At 32.5% G+C, this 16,787-nt stretch overlaps 1 pseudogene across 1 annotated transcript in view; it reads left to right on the top strand.

The window, feature by feature from the left end:
* Window positions 1-120: 120 nt before the first annotated feature.
* Window positions 121-16,787, top strand: part of LOC149560486 (cysteine-rich receptor-like protein kinase 10) — a 278,263-nt pseudogene continuing 261,596 nt past the window's right edge. Inside the window, exons 1-5 of the transcript XR_016363694.1 lie at window positions 121-943; window positions 1,760-1,895; window positions 2,008-2,152; window positions 2,235-2,445; window positions 2,522-2,756. The product of XR_016363694.1 is annotated as a cysteine-rich receptor-like protein kinase 10 (transcript). The remainder of the gene's footprint in view (window positions 944-1,759; window positions 1,896-2,007; window positions 2,153-2,234; window positions 2,446-2,521; window positions 2,757-16,787) is intronic.

The following is a 16,787-nucleotide window of genomic DNA, read 5'->3' on the forward strand; positions in this document are numbered from 1 at the left end:
TTTTCCTCAGCCTCGACGTTTACTCCCGACTTCAATTGAAATTAAAAAAAATCTCGCCCAATTCAAAACCTGTAACTTCTGAGGGTTTGAGCAAATATCAAATGGGTTCAGAAATAAAAGAGCAAGAACAATATGAAGTACAGATCTTTCCCCCTTTTTCCTTGCGAAAGATTAACTTCTCTTCCAATCCTCCTATTTTTCCTTTTTCTAATCAACTTTCTGTAAGTCACTTGTACCTACATACATCACACCTGTAATGAATCTCCGACTTTCACCGATGGCAGCATCTATTCCACCAACTTGAATCTAGTTATCAACGATCTGTTTCAAAATGCCCCTCAAAGTTCAGGGTTTAACACTTCTTCCCATGGCCAATCTCCCAATAAGGTCTACGGTTTGGTACAGTGTACTAGAAATATAACAGCAGAGACATGCTCCAACTGTGTGCGGGAAGCGAATAACATTATTAAAGAGCTTTGCCCCAACGAAAAAGGCGGGAAAATATGGTTGAATGATTGCTTCTTGCGCTATGGCAGCACTAATTTCTTTTCAATATTTGATACTGATGGAGTTACTGTGTCGAAGGGGGAGATCATCGGCAGCGATATTAACGCTTTCCAGTCCACAATCAAAACCCTTCTGTCGGATCTGTTCAACAAACCTTACGTCCCTGCAAACAAGGGTTTCGCTGCTGGATCTGCGAACTATTCTTCTTCAGGAAAGCTTTATGGTTTGGTTCAGTGTTGGAGGGACATATCAATACAAGATTGCAGAAAATGCTTTGCTAAAGCAAGGCCACAGTTGGAGTATTCTACAAAGCAAGGGGCTCAGGTTAGGTGTGCCAGCTGCATGGCGAGATATGAAGTGTACTCATTTTATTCCTCTGCTCAGTCGCCTTCTCATTCCCCTGAGCAAATTAATCCCCTGCCTCCCACATCAAAAAGTATGACCGCCTCCTCTACCTATTCAAACTTTTTCTTGTTAGGGTGCTGGGTTTTGTTCATGGGAATCTTTAGTGGAATGAGAAGCAGTTTTTGAGTAGATAATTGTATAAAGATATTGTATTGTATTTCAGGTCAAATTACATGTTACATGAGTTATTTTTTTTGTTTCTTCTTTTTATATAAGTAGATTAATCTTAAATTATCAAGAGTGTTACAGTAAATGATTTAGAAAACAGATCACACTTCATTATTCTAAAATCTAAATAAAAAAAGAGAGTTTTTCAGTCAAAGTTTACTATTATATAAATCTTCAAGAGTGTTACAGTAAATGATTTAAAAAACAGATCACACTTCATCATTCTAGAATCTAAATAAAAAAAGAGAGTTCTTCAGTCAAAGTTTACTATTATATAAATCTACAATTTAGATTAAAGTAATAGCTAACTTATAAAAAGCATGTTCAGTCCATTTCATAATGTTTATTATTTAATATTTTCTGTTTGGTCCTTGATTAGATGGCTAGGTCAATCTTTTAGATGCAAAAGCCATTCTACAGTCAGAAGCTTAACTTGTCATTAACATGTCATATACAATATTTTATGAACTTCTTTTTTAATAAGATATTAAAAATACAACCTCTTCTATATTTTATTTTATGTTCTCGGTTGTAGCCATTAGCTAGATGCTACAGTTATGAGCAGATGTCATTCTTTGACGTGAATGGAACTATCTCAATTATCTTATTCTAATGCTCTTTTTTGAAAATATTATAGTGCCACTGGCCACAATCCTAATTTTTGAACTGTATTGTACAGAGAAGTCCTCAAAAACATTACCAATAGTTTTAGGCTTTGTGGGAGGCAGCATGCTGGTGCTATTTATTTGTCTGATTGTATGGAGAGTTAAATCTGCCCCGTTTGGAAAGGCAATAACTACTCCTACAACCAACCAAGGTGTTCTCTTTCAAATCCATTTCTACTTCGATATTCCTCTTGCTGTGGTAGTCTAGAGTGATGAATAGACTAAGCTTACCCACTTTACTCTTATTGCTTTGTAATGCTATGGAAAGGTGTAAATTATCCCCTGCATCTGAGTTGCTTATGCACGAGCATAAATTTGTCTTTAGATTACAAGCATTGATAGAAGCCACAGAAAATTTCCATGACCACAAGAAGCTTGGACAAGGAGGGTTTGGTGCTGTCTACAAGGTAGTTATATATTTCATTCTAGTCTAAAGTAGAGTTAGTTTAACAACACGTGGGGAGCACTAAATCTGTCTTTTATGTTCAGGGACTAACTAGAGATGGAAATTTGATAGCAGTAAAGAAACTTTATGCCAAATCTACACAAGGCAAAACAGAGTTTATGAATGAAGTTAAATTGGTGGCGAATGTTCAGCACAGAAATCTTGCAAGGTTGTTAGGATGTTGCATGGAGGAAAATGAAAGGTTGCTTGCGTACAAGTATTATCCCAACAAAAGTTTGGACAACTTTCTCTTTGGTAAGTTATCATAATATCTTAATTTGCTCTGGAATGGATGAAGAGGTGACTAATGTGTTAAGAATAGGAATAACAGATCCAGAGAAATGCAGAGAGCTAGACTGGCAAAAACGTTATAATATCATCGTTGGAATTGTTCGTGGGCTTCTCTACCTTCACGAGGATTCACCTGTACGAATCATTCATAGAGATATAAAGGCAAACAACATTCTGCTTGATCACAAACTCAATCCAAAAATAGGTGACTTTGGCTTAGCAAGATTTTTCTCTCAGGATGAGACGCATATCCATACAAGAGTTGCAGGCACATGGTAAGCATTATGATGATTATGGACATTACCTGATTTTAAGTATAGATTGCTAATGGTTTGAAGTTTGATTTATTTAAATTATATAATAACTATATTTATGCATCAATTATTCTCTGTTTGCAATTATTTAGAAAATCTTGCTTTAAATAATTTAAATGTGAAATTAGATTGTAGATTTGTTCTAAATAACCAGGAAAACAGAAGGTATTGTTAGACAAGTGATTATTTGTTGAATCATCAGTTGTTAAATTGAAAGAGAAATTAAACAACAGAGTGATGATCCAATTGTCTGACAAACCATGTATACACAATTTTGCAAAGAAATATCTACTTAATTGAATAGATCCGTATTGGACTCCTCTCATTTTCTTAAGGTAGATTCATCAGTGGCTGAAATCCTGGATAAAAATTTAAAAAATTAAAGAGCAGGAAAGATACAGAAGAAAGATAGATTCATCACTGGCTGAAATACGGGATAAATATGTGATGCAGGCATGGAAACAATTCATGGGAGGAAGTGGTTTGGGTTTGGTAGATTCAATGGCATCAGAAATCAATGAGGAGCAGGCGTTAAGATGCATTCATGTTGGCCTTTTGTGTGTACAATCAGATGCAAAACTTCGTCCTGCTATGTCTAATGTTGTTATGATGCTCTCTCGCAGTAATGCGAAATTGCGAAATCCTTCTAGGCCCGCCTTTGTTAATAGGAGCGAGATTCATGCTTCAAAATCAAAGTCAGGATTGGAGTTGGAGGAATGTGAAAAGAGAATAGCATTCCAGACATCCGGGGCCACTAGCTCATCTTCATCAGGAATAATTCATTCAGTAAATGAAGCTTCCGTTACAGAAATTGAATACCCTAAATTATCTACTTCCCACGAAAACAACAGGTTCACCACAGGCAGGCCGTCTAGGATTGCGCAAAAGAGTCAGGAGAAACACAAATATGGATTCCAGGGTGCTCATGGTTTATATCACTTTGTATGTAATTGTAGATGCAGTTGGTTTAAGCTAGTACGGTTTAGCTCACTGCTTCGAAAAGCGGTGAAAACAAGTTAGAATATATAGCAAAGTATGAAGAAGTGAAAGCAAGTAGTGGGGAAGTAAGTCAAAAAATATATAGATGCTCACAATTCTGTTTTTATATTAGAGATTATATATCGATGTGCAATGGGTAAGTTCGAGAAGTTTAATAGGTTAATTAAGAAATGTTTTCGTCATTTTTAAGAACATTTGTGTGCTAGATAAGATCATTTAGAAAGAATATTGTGCAAGGTGGTCTTAAGTGCTAATGTTGAAATAAGAATGAGATGTGTATGTATACTAGTTAAAAAAATAAAGCGAGAGTTTATGGGCTAAAATAGAGAGGAGAGAGTAGACAGAAAATATAAAGGGTTGGAGAGACATATGAGGTTATGATTGTTTTATTAGGATTGCATTTGTTTGAGTCATTAGATTTATTTATTTTTAACTATTTTCCTTCAATCTCTTTTTTTAAAGAAAGTGTTGACATATAAGAAATTGAATTGTAACATAATGGGAAAATGCCAAACTTTTAGATATAAGTGGTGGTTCATTGTAGACTAAATTAGTCTTCTAATGTCTTATATTTGTTGCCCTTTATCATGTATATCCATTTTATTTTATTTTTCACCAAAATATATGGCTCAAACTAATTTTTAGTAAATAATTAAAATTATTTTCCTTGGAATAATTTTAATTTTTAATTATTCGATTTGATTATACCTTTAAAATGAGCCTACTTTTGTGAAAAACAATGGAAAACTCAAGTCACTCTTTCTTGTTTAAAATATTTATTTAAATTTTTAAAATTTCTAACTAAAAAAGTTTAAAATGCTAAAAAAATGGAGCACACTATCTTAAGGGCCCATTTGGACCTGGGAATAGGCACATGTTATTATGGATTTATGCAAAGAATATATAATTACTAGAAATATAATCAAGAAGAGGACAAATAGATCATTTTAAATCATATTTATGTTGACTTACAAATTATATGTCAAATTATTATATTTATTTATTTATTTTAATGGAAATCAATCACACAACTAAATTGTGTCTCTTCAGACAAGGGCTTACTTATCATTAACTAATTTAATTAATAAACCTTAGTGAATTTTTTTCTTATTTATTAATAAATTTATTTTTATCATTTAGTATTAGTAATTTGGTTGTAATTTTTTATTCATACTGATTAACAATAAGATTTAAGATGTTGATTTATTTTTTGTTGGTTATCTATGCTTTGAAATTAGATTTGCTTATTGTACAACTAGATATATTAGTGAAGATGGTTTGGTAGATTATTCAAGATGAGCACATGGAACAATATGTGGAGGGTATGTAGGGCTACAACCTAGATTTTTCCTTCAAGTTTTTTGAATCCTAGGAGAAATGTAAAGATGTCATTAGCATCTCTTTTCTAGTTAGGAAAAAAACCATCATCATAGTTACAAAGTTGAGTATGAAGGGATAAAAATCCCTTAGAAGAGAAAATATTCCTTTAATGAAGATATTCCATTTTTTCTTAGACCATGGTGAAAAAATCATGAAACTCCAAAGAGGGTTCAATCTTAAGAAGCTCTTGGTGGAGTGAAAGGTGGCAGTAGGGATCCTTGTTAATTTAATTACTTTGAAGGGAACAAACAAGTGCTTCTGTTCAAATATCTTCTCTAACCTTAATCATTTTAAAAGGAATATAATATCCCATAATCCTCTCTAGATTTTCTCATCTCTATTGCATTTGGTTGATACAAGTAAGGTCAAGGGTGGATCCCCTGTTTACTAGAGTGTATTTTTTATATCTTTATGGTTTTCACAATATTTTGACCCCTTTGTATTGATCTACCTTATTATATGAGCTTGAAAATTTTGTGTTCACCATGTCCATTCCTCAACAAAACCATGGCTATCTCTCAAAAATATTTCAACTATTTTTGGCACAAGGGTTAACCCTACACATAAAGAAAAAGTTTAGAAATGCCTCACAACAAGAGAAACAAGATGATAATATGGAGGGATACTTTAACTTCTAGCTTTTCTTGGTCTAAAAAATAAAAATTGACACCTTAAAAATTTAACCCTAATTACATCCCTAACAAGCCTTCAAATACATTTTTGTATCCTTCCCCTAAAATCGAGTACAATTACCCTAAGAACCTTCATATTCCTTGATTTTTTCCCCCTACCCTTATCCTTAAGTTTGGAGATGGTGGTATTGATCTAAATCTATGCTCTCAAATTTGCTAAATTGTGCATCTATCATTATAGACTTAAAGTAGTTACCAAGTGGCTCCTCTAATAGCTTCAAATTGTGAGAAGAAAGATAAGTAAATTGGAAGCCTTAGTAGAGGCTGAGTGTAAAGAATAGGATTGGATTAAATAGAATATAGATGAGGTCTCATATGAGGTGAGGAGAGGTTTTGGGGAGAAGCTACATAAATGGGAAATGGTAGAGGAATAAACTTAAGATCTCAGAGCCCTTCTAACTTTAGAAGAAGAGAAGAACAAGATTCTCATTTCTTGTGCATTTATAAAAGAGTCCTACATTCAACTCGATGATCAAATTAAGGACTTGGCTAGTCAACATAGGAAAACCTAAGATAAAGTGAAGGCTATTAGTGGGATTTAGGTTGAGTTGGAGGAAATAAAAAGAAGGAAATAATAAGAGGAAAGCCAAGGTAAAGATGAGGCCCTTCATCTAGTAACTAAGAAGGAGGTAGTTTCTAGGATTGTAGTTTCATCTAGGCCTTCTCAATTGCCTACTTCTAAGATAATCTTCAGGAATCGGGAAAGTACTTGTCTTGGGTTGTGGTTGTTGGGCTAAGTGTTCTTGTGACTATGTTTTATTTGATCTAAGTGTTCATGCTAGTTACTAGTCTTAGTGTTCATGCTAGTTACTAGTCTTAGTGTTCATGCTAGTTGGTGGCATTATTCATATTTGTTTCCCTTCATTATACTCTACCAAGGAGAAGCTTATATATAATCTAGATTGTCTGAAACCATTTCTTTCCCTGATCATCTCAATTGTAAATGAAGCACTAACCTTAACCAATAATCTTGGATTAAAACTCTAATAAATCTCTAGCATTTACCCATTGAAACTAATATTTAGTTGAAAATATATTTATTGATTTAACTTAAATTAATAGTTGTTTTGTAAAATTAACAATTAAATTTGTTTATTTAGTTTACAATAATAATATAATATTTTGTAGATTAATAAATTTTAATATGGTATTCAATAAATATTTAAAAGTAAATTTTATAGTAATATTTTGTTTATAAGATGAAATTTTGAAAAGAAAGTCACAATACAAGTGCACATCATGAAGCCCACATCATCATTAGAATAACAAGAGCTATTTGCAAGCCAGAGTCCTTGCCTTTTGGTTACAAGATTTGAGTATTTCTTATTTCTAGGTAGAAAGAAGGTCTAACATCAAACCAGTTTGCTAAATTTGTGTATCATGAGCTGATGTAGAAGCAATGTACACCAAGAATTTTGAACACACAAATTTTTGTCATTCTAAATTACTAATACAAGCTTTTTGATAAGTCTATGAGTTGTTGTAAGAAAGTCAAATTTCTATTATATTATGCAATCATAAACAAGTTACAAATATTGATAGAGCTACCATATTTCAAAATTTAGTTATTGGTATTGATGTGTTTGATTATAGGTAGGCTCCATTGTCACAAACAAAATCCATATACAAGTGTGATTTATAATTGAAGCAAAATTTCCCTTCAAGAGGTCAATGTTCTCTAAGTATCATGTTATGAGTTTATATGCATTTATGTAGATGATGTGAAATTAGGAAAATAGTTATCAGATTATGTAGTATGGATGGCTTTGGACATAGGTGTTATCCCTCCCTAATATAGGCCTGATAGTATAAACATGTAAGGCGAGAGAAGTTAAGAAGTGCATGACTATTTATTGTTATCTATCATAAAGGAAAATAGTGTTATGGAGAGGTTTGACAAAGAAATAACAAAATCAGCAAGATGTGAAAGTTGCATAGAACACATTATGAGAATCAAAAACCACCACAATGCTATAAATATAGGTTGGAGGAGATGGTAGATGATAGTTAGGAAAATCATAAAATCACCTTAGGTTAGTGGTGGAGAGGCATTGGAGAAAAGAGGGCTCTAGAAACTTCCAATAACTGCCTTTTAATATGTATATTTTCTACCTACAAAAAATAGAACTAACACCAGGAAAATGTTGATGGACCAATCAAAAAAATTTAATTTGTATGTGACAATTGATTTTTTAAATCAAACCTTACAACTTTGCAATATGACATATGTTTGTTTGGCAAAAGTTAATTCTGATCGAGCTGAGGGGGGCTAAGGGGAACATTAGTTCCCTACCTTATATAAGGTAGGGACTAATAAAATAGAGAAAACTACATTCAAACCCGTGTTCCTAGATTTAATAAACACAAGTGGAAAAGACTTATTTACATGATCTATATGATGTTTTAGGGACTAATAATAAACTAGCACTTACACCCGAAGGAGCAAGGGGTACGCCAATAGTGACAGAAGGTGAAAGTATATATAAAAATAATTTTAGGCCTTTAATATGACATGAAAGGCATGTAAGAAAAAAAAAATAGTTACATTCATATTTTTAAATTCATATAACAAATGTAGAAGAGGAACACAAAAATTGAAGATAGCTACATCCATACAATTATATTCTAATAAGAAACAATGAATACAAAATATTTAAAAAATCAAGAAATGAAGTACTTATTTTATTTTATTTTAAAACTTTACATGTTCACAAGTTTTTGTTTAATAACCTACAAATCATAACAAAATAGAATACAAGTATATTTATTTATTTTTAATTATTAATATCATACAAACCAAAAAAAATAGAATACAATTATTTTTATATATGTTTTAACAACTAAAAATTATGATGAATAATAGTATGTGTATAGACATTGCATAAAGATCATTCTTTTTGGTTTGATATTCATTTTTGTCCTATCAATTAGATTATTAGACACGTGCATACCAAAAAATGTACATGTGAAGATAAAATACTAAAGTATAACATTTTTAAAATCACATAAATAAACTACAATATTTGTAATTACAAAGTGTGTTATGATTAGGAGATACAAGTAAAAGAATGATAACAATAGTTTCTCCACAAAGAGCACATATTTGTTATTCAATTTCATCACAAAGAAACATAATAGATGTCAACAATGTAATACACATGAAGCCTAAAGAATTACAGTGTTCTTGCACTTTTTGACAATAATAGGCTTTGAGGTGCATCCGCTAAAATAGCATATGCAATCAATGATATATTCAATGATGACTTGTTTTCCTATCCATCACGGACAACATGCCTCCTTGGTCTTCATGATGCAATTGGAAACATGCACATTGTGCATTCATTGGAATTTGTAGCAAATCACATAAATAAACTACAATACTAGAAAGTACAAAGTTAGTTATGAGTAGAGGATTTAAGTAACAATATATGGTATCTTTTCATCATACCTATAAAAAAATAATTTAGTACATTAGCAAACAATGATATTTAAATGCATAAATGTAACCAATGTAAAGATTGATGAAGTACACACACACATAGTCAATTAGATTAGAGGAAAGTACTACATTTGTTACCTGTCCACTCTATATGGAGAGTTGTTGCAATCGAAAGTTTTCCTTTTTCTAATAATGGTGGCTCTATATATAGGTTGTTGAGTGTTTTAACTCTTGATATAGCTATAAAAGTTAGACCTTATCATTCTAGTTGTACCAATATCAATTTTTGTTCTTTGAAGTGTCAATCCTTGGGATTTGTGTATGGTGAGTGCCAATGACATAGATAGTGGGACCTATCTATAATTACCTAAGGTTATAGGTGTTATAGGTAAACTATTTGGATCACCTGGGTCCCAAGGTGGGCCATTTTAATTATTGAATCGAACAAACACATATAGATGTAGGTCAGGGGGCTTACAACCGGGTGTGTAGACAATATCTACCACCTCCCCAAGTGATCCATTTACAATCCCCATTTGAATCCAAAGGTTTGTCATTAACATTATTCATTGGCCTTTACATAGCAATAGTTCTTTTGGAAGTTGATCAACATCGCTATCAAGGTTTGGTTTTAAGCGTATTTTTTATTGAAATACTAAGTGCAACTAGAAGATTGAGTAATTTAAGCATTTTTAAATTGTGTAGCCCAACTAAGTTGTTTGTAGAGTAAAGGTGCATTGACTGGTCAAATGCTCATCATTCAGAAATAGATATTGTTTTATTTGTACATTGCATAAGTAATTCCCAATCTTGTTTAGTTGGATCTACATTTTGCATATTGTACAACACACAATGACAATTGATTTGAGTTTGAGTGTCACCTTGTTGGAAAAATATGGTTGTCAATGTGATAACCTTTGTAAATTTATCCCAAAGGTATTTGGCATGTGAGTGCAATGCATATATTTTTTTATCCATGATAGGAGGTAGTTGTGCTAAGTCACCAACAAGAATTATAAATGTACCACCAAAGCATTTTTTTTTTAATGCAAGAAAGCCTTATGAAATTTACTATCTATTTTCAAAAGAAATTTTGGCCCTATGAAGCTAAATTCGTCAATAAGGAGGTATTGTACATGTCTCATTTCTTCCTAAAAGACTAGCAGTGATTGTCCAAGTAGTGGGTACATTTCTCTTACTGGTATTCTAAGGGTAGCATGTATGCTTGAGGCATGTATGTTGAATGCTACAACTCCTATAGGGGAAACAGTAAGGAGTGGACTATCATCTTTAGATGCTAAAACCCAAAGTGCATGTTAGATGCAATGTATCAAGTATGATTTGCTTGTGCCTGTCGTTCCTTGTATGATCATGCATAGGGGCTGTTTTGAGGAATTATCATTCTAATGTTCTTTTATAGTTGCAAGTGCTAGTTCTAGTTTGAGAGTTAATGGATATAATGGAGCATGCTCTTGTAATACAGAGTGGTCACCCATTTGGGTTGTCTTGTTTGTACTTATAAAATGCTCTATAGTGTTCTGTAAGTGGGGAGATAAAGAACATTCATCCCAATTATTGATATTATCAAAGTCACATCGATCGATTATTCAAGGGCATTCGAGTTCTCACCACCAGCAACTTCCATCTATGATAAAAAATCCCATTCATATAAGGCACTTGTATTTCTTGGATCCACCTCACTTGTATCATTTAAATCCTCTTCAAGGTTAGGCTCCGTAATTATCAGGTGGTCTACATGTTAGACACAATAGCTTTTTGATTGCAGTTGTTTCCAATTTGTAACAATGTCATCTTTAGTGAGACCTATATCTATAGCAATGTTATGATAATGCTTGTACAAAAGTAGTTCACTCCAACAAAAAGTCTCAAAGTGTTCAAATTCCTCATTAGTGGTACTATAGAAATGAGGAAAAATGTTGACAATTGCTTTCTGCTTTCTAACCTTCCACTTGCACCTTTTGTGAGTAGATGAAAATGAGAATGATTTAGCAATTTCAATCAATTATATTAGCTCCATCTCAGTGGGTTCTTCTATGTAAGAGTATAGATAACTCACTAGTAATGTATTATCACCTAGATTTTTGTTAATTTGACATTAAACTTTACATCCAACATTTAGTGTTATAAAAGAGCGACTACTAACAATAAATGCTAGCTTTTGTTGTGTATGGCATGTCTCTTGCACTCCAATATCATGATCTACAATGATCTTGGACATAAATTTATGATATGCTGATAGTGCATGGTCTTCACCCACTTGTTGCTTGCATATGCGTGATAGCATATTAATACAACTCTCTAGCTTCCTTTATGCCTCTGCTTCATATATTTCCATATATTTAAGAACAAGAAACTTTGATATAACTAGTTGGAAATCCATATTGGCCTTCCATATTGAAATCATATCTCGGTTGTGTATATTCAACCTATCATCATTACGAGCTGGAGCAAATGTTTTTTTTTCTAGAATCATCACAAGCCAACAATGAATTAGCACTTTCTAACCAAGGGGCTTTGTAGCAACACTCTAAATTATTACAGGTTGTTTCTATAGGCACGTTGTTTTAGTACATTGTGTATGTTGTTGAACATGGCTGATTAATTCCTCATAGTCAATGTAAATGTCTCTAGAGAAGATGGTATTTATTTCCAACAAGCAATGATCTTCTTGTAATGGTTGATGTTGTGTGTTGTTTCTACAAGACAGAGTGTGGGGATTCCATGCACTCACACATTTGTCAAAGAATTTTCTCACTTGCTCTAACTCTGCATGATTATGCCAATCAAGTTTGTCGATGTTAGGTGCTCTAGGAATCCAAATGAATCCATGTATATGTCTCGATCCTCGATGTTTCCATTCATATCTATACTAATAATCTATCACATGAAAGATTTTTTCTATTACTTCTTCATGAAATATTGTGAACCTTTCATGCAAGAGTTTTTCGATGTTAGGTGCTCTAGGAATCCAAATGAATCCATGTATATGTCCCGATCCTCGATATTGCCATTCATATCTATACTAATAATCTATCACATGAAAGAGTTTTTCTATTACTTCTTCATGAAATATTGTGAACCTTTCATGCAAGAATAGATAAGTTGTATGTGGGTTATTAATAATGTTTCTTGTGCATTCTTTGTTGGTTTGAAACATCAATGGAATGCCAATTGGAAAAAGTTATTGTAATTTCAAGCCATTTAGTATTTGTGACACTAAATGTGAAGAACAAAGTAGGGGTTCCTAACTGGTTGATCATATTCATAAGTTCACTACGATGTTTACTCCAATATGCATATGTTCCCCTCAAGGAAGATCTGAAGTACATCAATTCTTTAGCCAATTGAGTGTTGGGCATCTATTGTATGTGAAAATGAAGGTTTTCAATGGTGGTTGGTATGGAGTCCTCTAGATTTTTCTTGACAAACACAGAAGAGATTTCTTGAGTTCTATTTTGCATCATTAGATTTAGTACAAAATAATGGAACCTTGGGTGGATGCCAAATATATTATCATGATATCTCATTAAGTGTAACACAGATTCATGCATCTTAACTTATCGATAGTGAGGTTGCATTGGTAATACAACACCATTCAAGAAAAGTGTGGGAAAAGCCATATCCAAAAGTCGTTCAATATTGTATTCATTTATAAAAGAAGGATCAAGCTCTGGCCAAGAAATAAGAGTGTCATTTGCAATTGGAATTTGCATTGTTTCTTTGATGATATCTACCTCATGTCATTTATTTGGTAAGTTAGCCATGAATGATGACAAGTATGTTATGTCATGTTCATTTTCATCCTCACCACATGGAAATCCAAATTCAGTTGAGAGCTCATGTTCATTGTCCACATCAATAGTATGAAGCATGCTTGAAATGTCTATAATTGCATCTGGGAGTTCTTGTAGACATTCATCAGATATTAAAACATCCTTATAGTATGGATCATAGTCAATCTTATATTTTAATGCAGCCCAAACATGACCCTTACATACATAGCAATCATAGTAAGTTTCGTGGGTTTGTAGTCTTCGAACTAACACATCTAAATCTAAAATTCTACATGGGAGGTACATCGCTATTGATCTAATGTCTTGTGGAAAGCTAATTACATGACCATAATATTTTTACTACCCACCATGAGCATGGGTTACTTGCACTATTGGATTTACCCATGCTATAAGCATCTCTTTGACTTGAGTTAGATTTTTAATGCATTTGCTTGTTTTCCTAGATTCATATTATTAGATATTGCAAAATGATGTCTCCCCTTTTCATGAGAACATCTAGTGGAAATTACAACACAATTTACTGAAGATGCATGCATGCCAACATAACATTCATTGCATACTTCACATGTTTGCATGTTTGCCAATGCATCTATCCTAGTGCAAAAGCTTTTTGAAGATTTTGCAAAGTCTATATCACTTTGGGGTACGAGATTGACTAAATTAATATTTGGTATCTAATTATTCATCCCTAGATCTATATCACATGTTTTCTTTTTTGTGTTTGTATCACATATGACGACGAATGCTGATTTCTTCTCTGTGGTGAGCATAGTACTCACGATCTCTTTTACATCATTTATTATTTTTATTTTCAATTGTTGATAGTAGTGTCTCACAATTTTGAGAGGAGGAGCTCATTATCTATGAAAAAACATTAGACACTTTATGATAATTAGTATATTGAAAATAATTCTCAAAAAAAGATGTGAATAATATCAATGTCAAAAAAATCATTAATATTTTCAAGTATGTATTGTAAATAGTGGATGTTGCAAGTTGGTAGAAGCATCATTTTTAGTTTCAAACACCAAACATTTAATTCACAAAGAGTATATCATTAAGAAACAAGTTGTTGCTAAAGTTATCATTAGATTGAACTAAATACAAGCATGAGCTTTTGAAATTGACCACCAATATTCTCATTGGCTAAAGATACAAAAAGATTGCCAACTTTGAAACACATTTTTGTGGAGGTAATCACTCATTAACATTTATTCCCTTATAATGGACTTAATGCAAACATAAGCAATTAAATTTACCAAATATATGTTAGTTTCATATCTTGGTAAGTAACATGAATGTTGGGAGTACTAAATACAACAATAAACATTTAAATTCACCAAAATAACTTAGTTCTAATATGGATGTCAAAATAAAAAGCATTAATATTTTCAAGTATGTATTGTAAATAGTGGATGTTGCAAGTTAGTAGAAGCATCATATTTAGTTTCAAACACCAAACATTTAATTCACAAAGAGTATATCATTAAGAAACAAGTTGTTGCTAAAGTTATCATTAGATTGAATTAAATAGAAGCACATACTTTTGAAATCAACCACCAATATTCTCATTGGCTAAAGATACAAAAAGATTGCTAACTTTCAAAAACATTTGTGCAGAGGTGATCACTCATTAACATTTATTACCTTATACTGGACTGGACTTAATGCAATCATAATTAGTTAAATCTACCAAATATATGTAAGTTTCATATCTTTGTACGTAGCATGAATGTTGGGAGTACTAAATACAATCAAAAACATTTAAATTCACCAAAATAGCATAGGTCTAATACGTTGATATATAACATCGACATTGGGAGTACAATTATGTACTTGTTTTATTAGAGAAGTAGTACATATATATTTAAGCACTTGTGTCTTCCATATCATCAATTTTATTGATCAAGCAAGCATTTTCTTCTTCAAGCTATAGAGTATCAACTTTGGTGATTGTCAACTTCAAACGACCTTGACCAGCACTTGAGTCATATCTAGAATTGAGATAGTGAAGAGGAACTCTTTGAAACATCTTGTTTGATTATCATATTTGCATTAGTCTTTGTATCATGATCAAACTAGAGCATGAGTAATTCATGGGCTGACAAACCCAGAAGGTAGGTTCCAGGTTCATCAAAAGAAATAGCCCATAGTGTGCCTGTATGATCGGTTAGCTTTAGGTGAAGTATGTAACTATAAATACAATTTGCAAATGTTTCTATGCACTTTGCACAAGTCCATGTTTCATTAGCATTTCTAACAAAATTTTTCTTGCATTGATTTCAATTCAAGTGAAGGGGGCAAGATGGATAGTAAACTGAACTCATTTTAATGAATTGAATTGTTGCCTTTACAATGTATTAAAAAGGTTGGGAGATATTCATGGTTTTTTTCCTCAATCTCAACAATTGTTTTCCTTGGAATTTGTAGAGGCACATCTATAGCTTGTGTTGTTGATGTTAAGATATCCTTCCCATTATCATTAAACCATAACCTTAGTTTTTTTGTCTCTACTATGTTTGGGTTTATGAAGAGCTGAGTACTAGCTAAAGTGCTTATGACCTTTCCATTATATTTAGTCGCTTTTCCAATTTTAATTGCAAGAACAACAACATTCTGTAAACGGTACATTTCTTGGAGTCGTGTCCCCTTGTTGTGAGTGCTTGGTGCCCATAAAGTTACATTTATAGTAGATGAAGATATATCCATCAATTGGACACTTCTTCTTAGAAATTCAATCTCATCAAAGCTTCTTATCATGGTACATGGATCCACACAAACAACTATGCCGATAATATCAACAAGGCAGTCCTTGGTGACGTGAATAATTTCATCAAGAGGGATGAAAGTAAATTGATGTTTTGGAATTGACAAGTCATTTTCTAAGAGAGAAACCTCGAGTTATCTTCCAAAAAAATTTCAAGTTGGCTATTAAGTTTGTTGTAGAGCCTATTTACTATCTTGATGGTACCACCTACTATTGTATATCTAGAACCTACTTGGATATTTATGTAATGAAGATCCACAATTTTGTTAAAGCAAGTGATACATACCTCAGTTTTGTCATAATCTATACTATCAAAGGAGAAGACTTTACCTTCTCCATATTGGGTCTTGAATGGGTGGATATCTTTTTTGGCTATAATGTGACCCCTTATTAGGCACCTTGTTTGATATGGGGTTCAAGTTTTTAATCGGAGTAATAGTAGGGATGATTTCTTTATTCTTTAATGAAAATGAAATCCCAAGCTCCACTCTATGGGTACATTGTTGTGAATCATCACTATTTTTAGGCACATCTATTGATCTAGAACCCAAGGCCGGTGCATGTAATTCTAGGCCTTGGTCCTTGTATATGTAGATAGGTTGACCAATGATATCATGATTCAAACAAATGATGTCTATTTTAGAAACAACAATCCACCTACATGAGCACATTGAGTTTAACTATTATGCATTGAAACATATCATGAAAGGTTGATTTAAAACATGTTGATGTATTCATATCTAGAAATTATTGGATAAGTTTTAAAAAAATACATACCTAGATTTGCAAATAGTAGGGTAACTAAACCCTTTAAGTAAAATTATAGACCCCTTTACAATTTCTCCCACAACAATGCAATCGTTATATTTCTTTGGAATGGTTTCTTTTTGTTTGGAAACA

Source organism: Cupressus sempervirens, chromosome 4 (assembly GCF_028749045.1).
Source record: "Cupressus sempervirens isolate cs-2001-9-10 chromosome 4, ASM2874904v1, whole genome shotgun sequence".
Classification (NCBI taxonomy): Eukaryota; Viridiplantae; Streptophyta; class Pinopsida; order Cupressales; family Cupressaceae; genus Cupressus; species Cupressus sempervirens.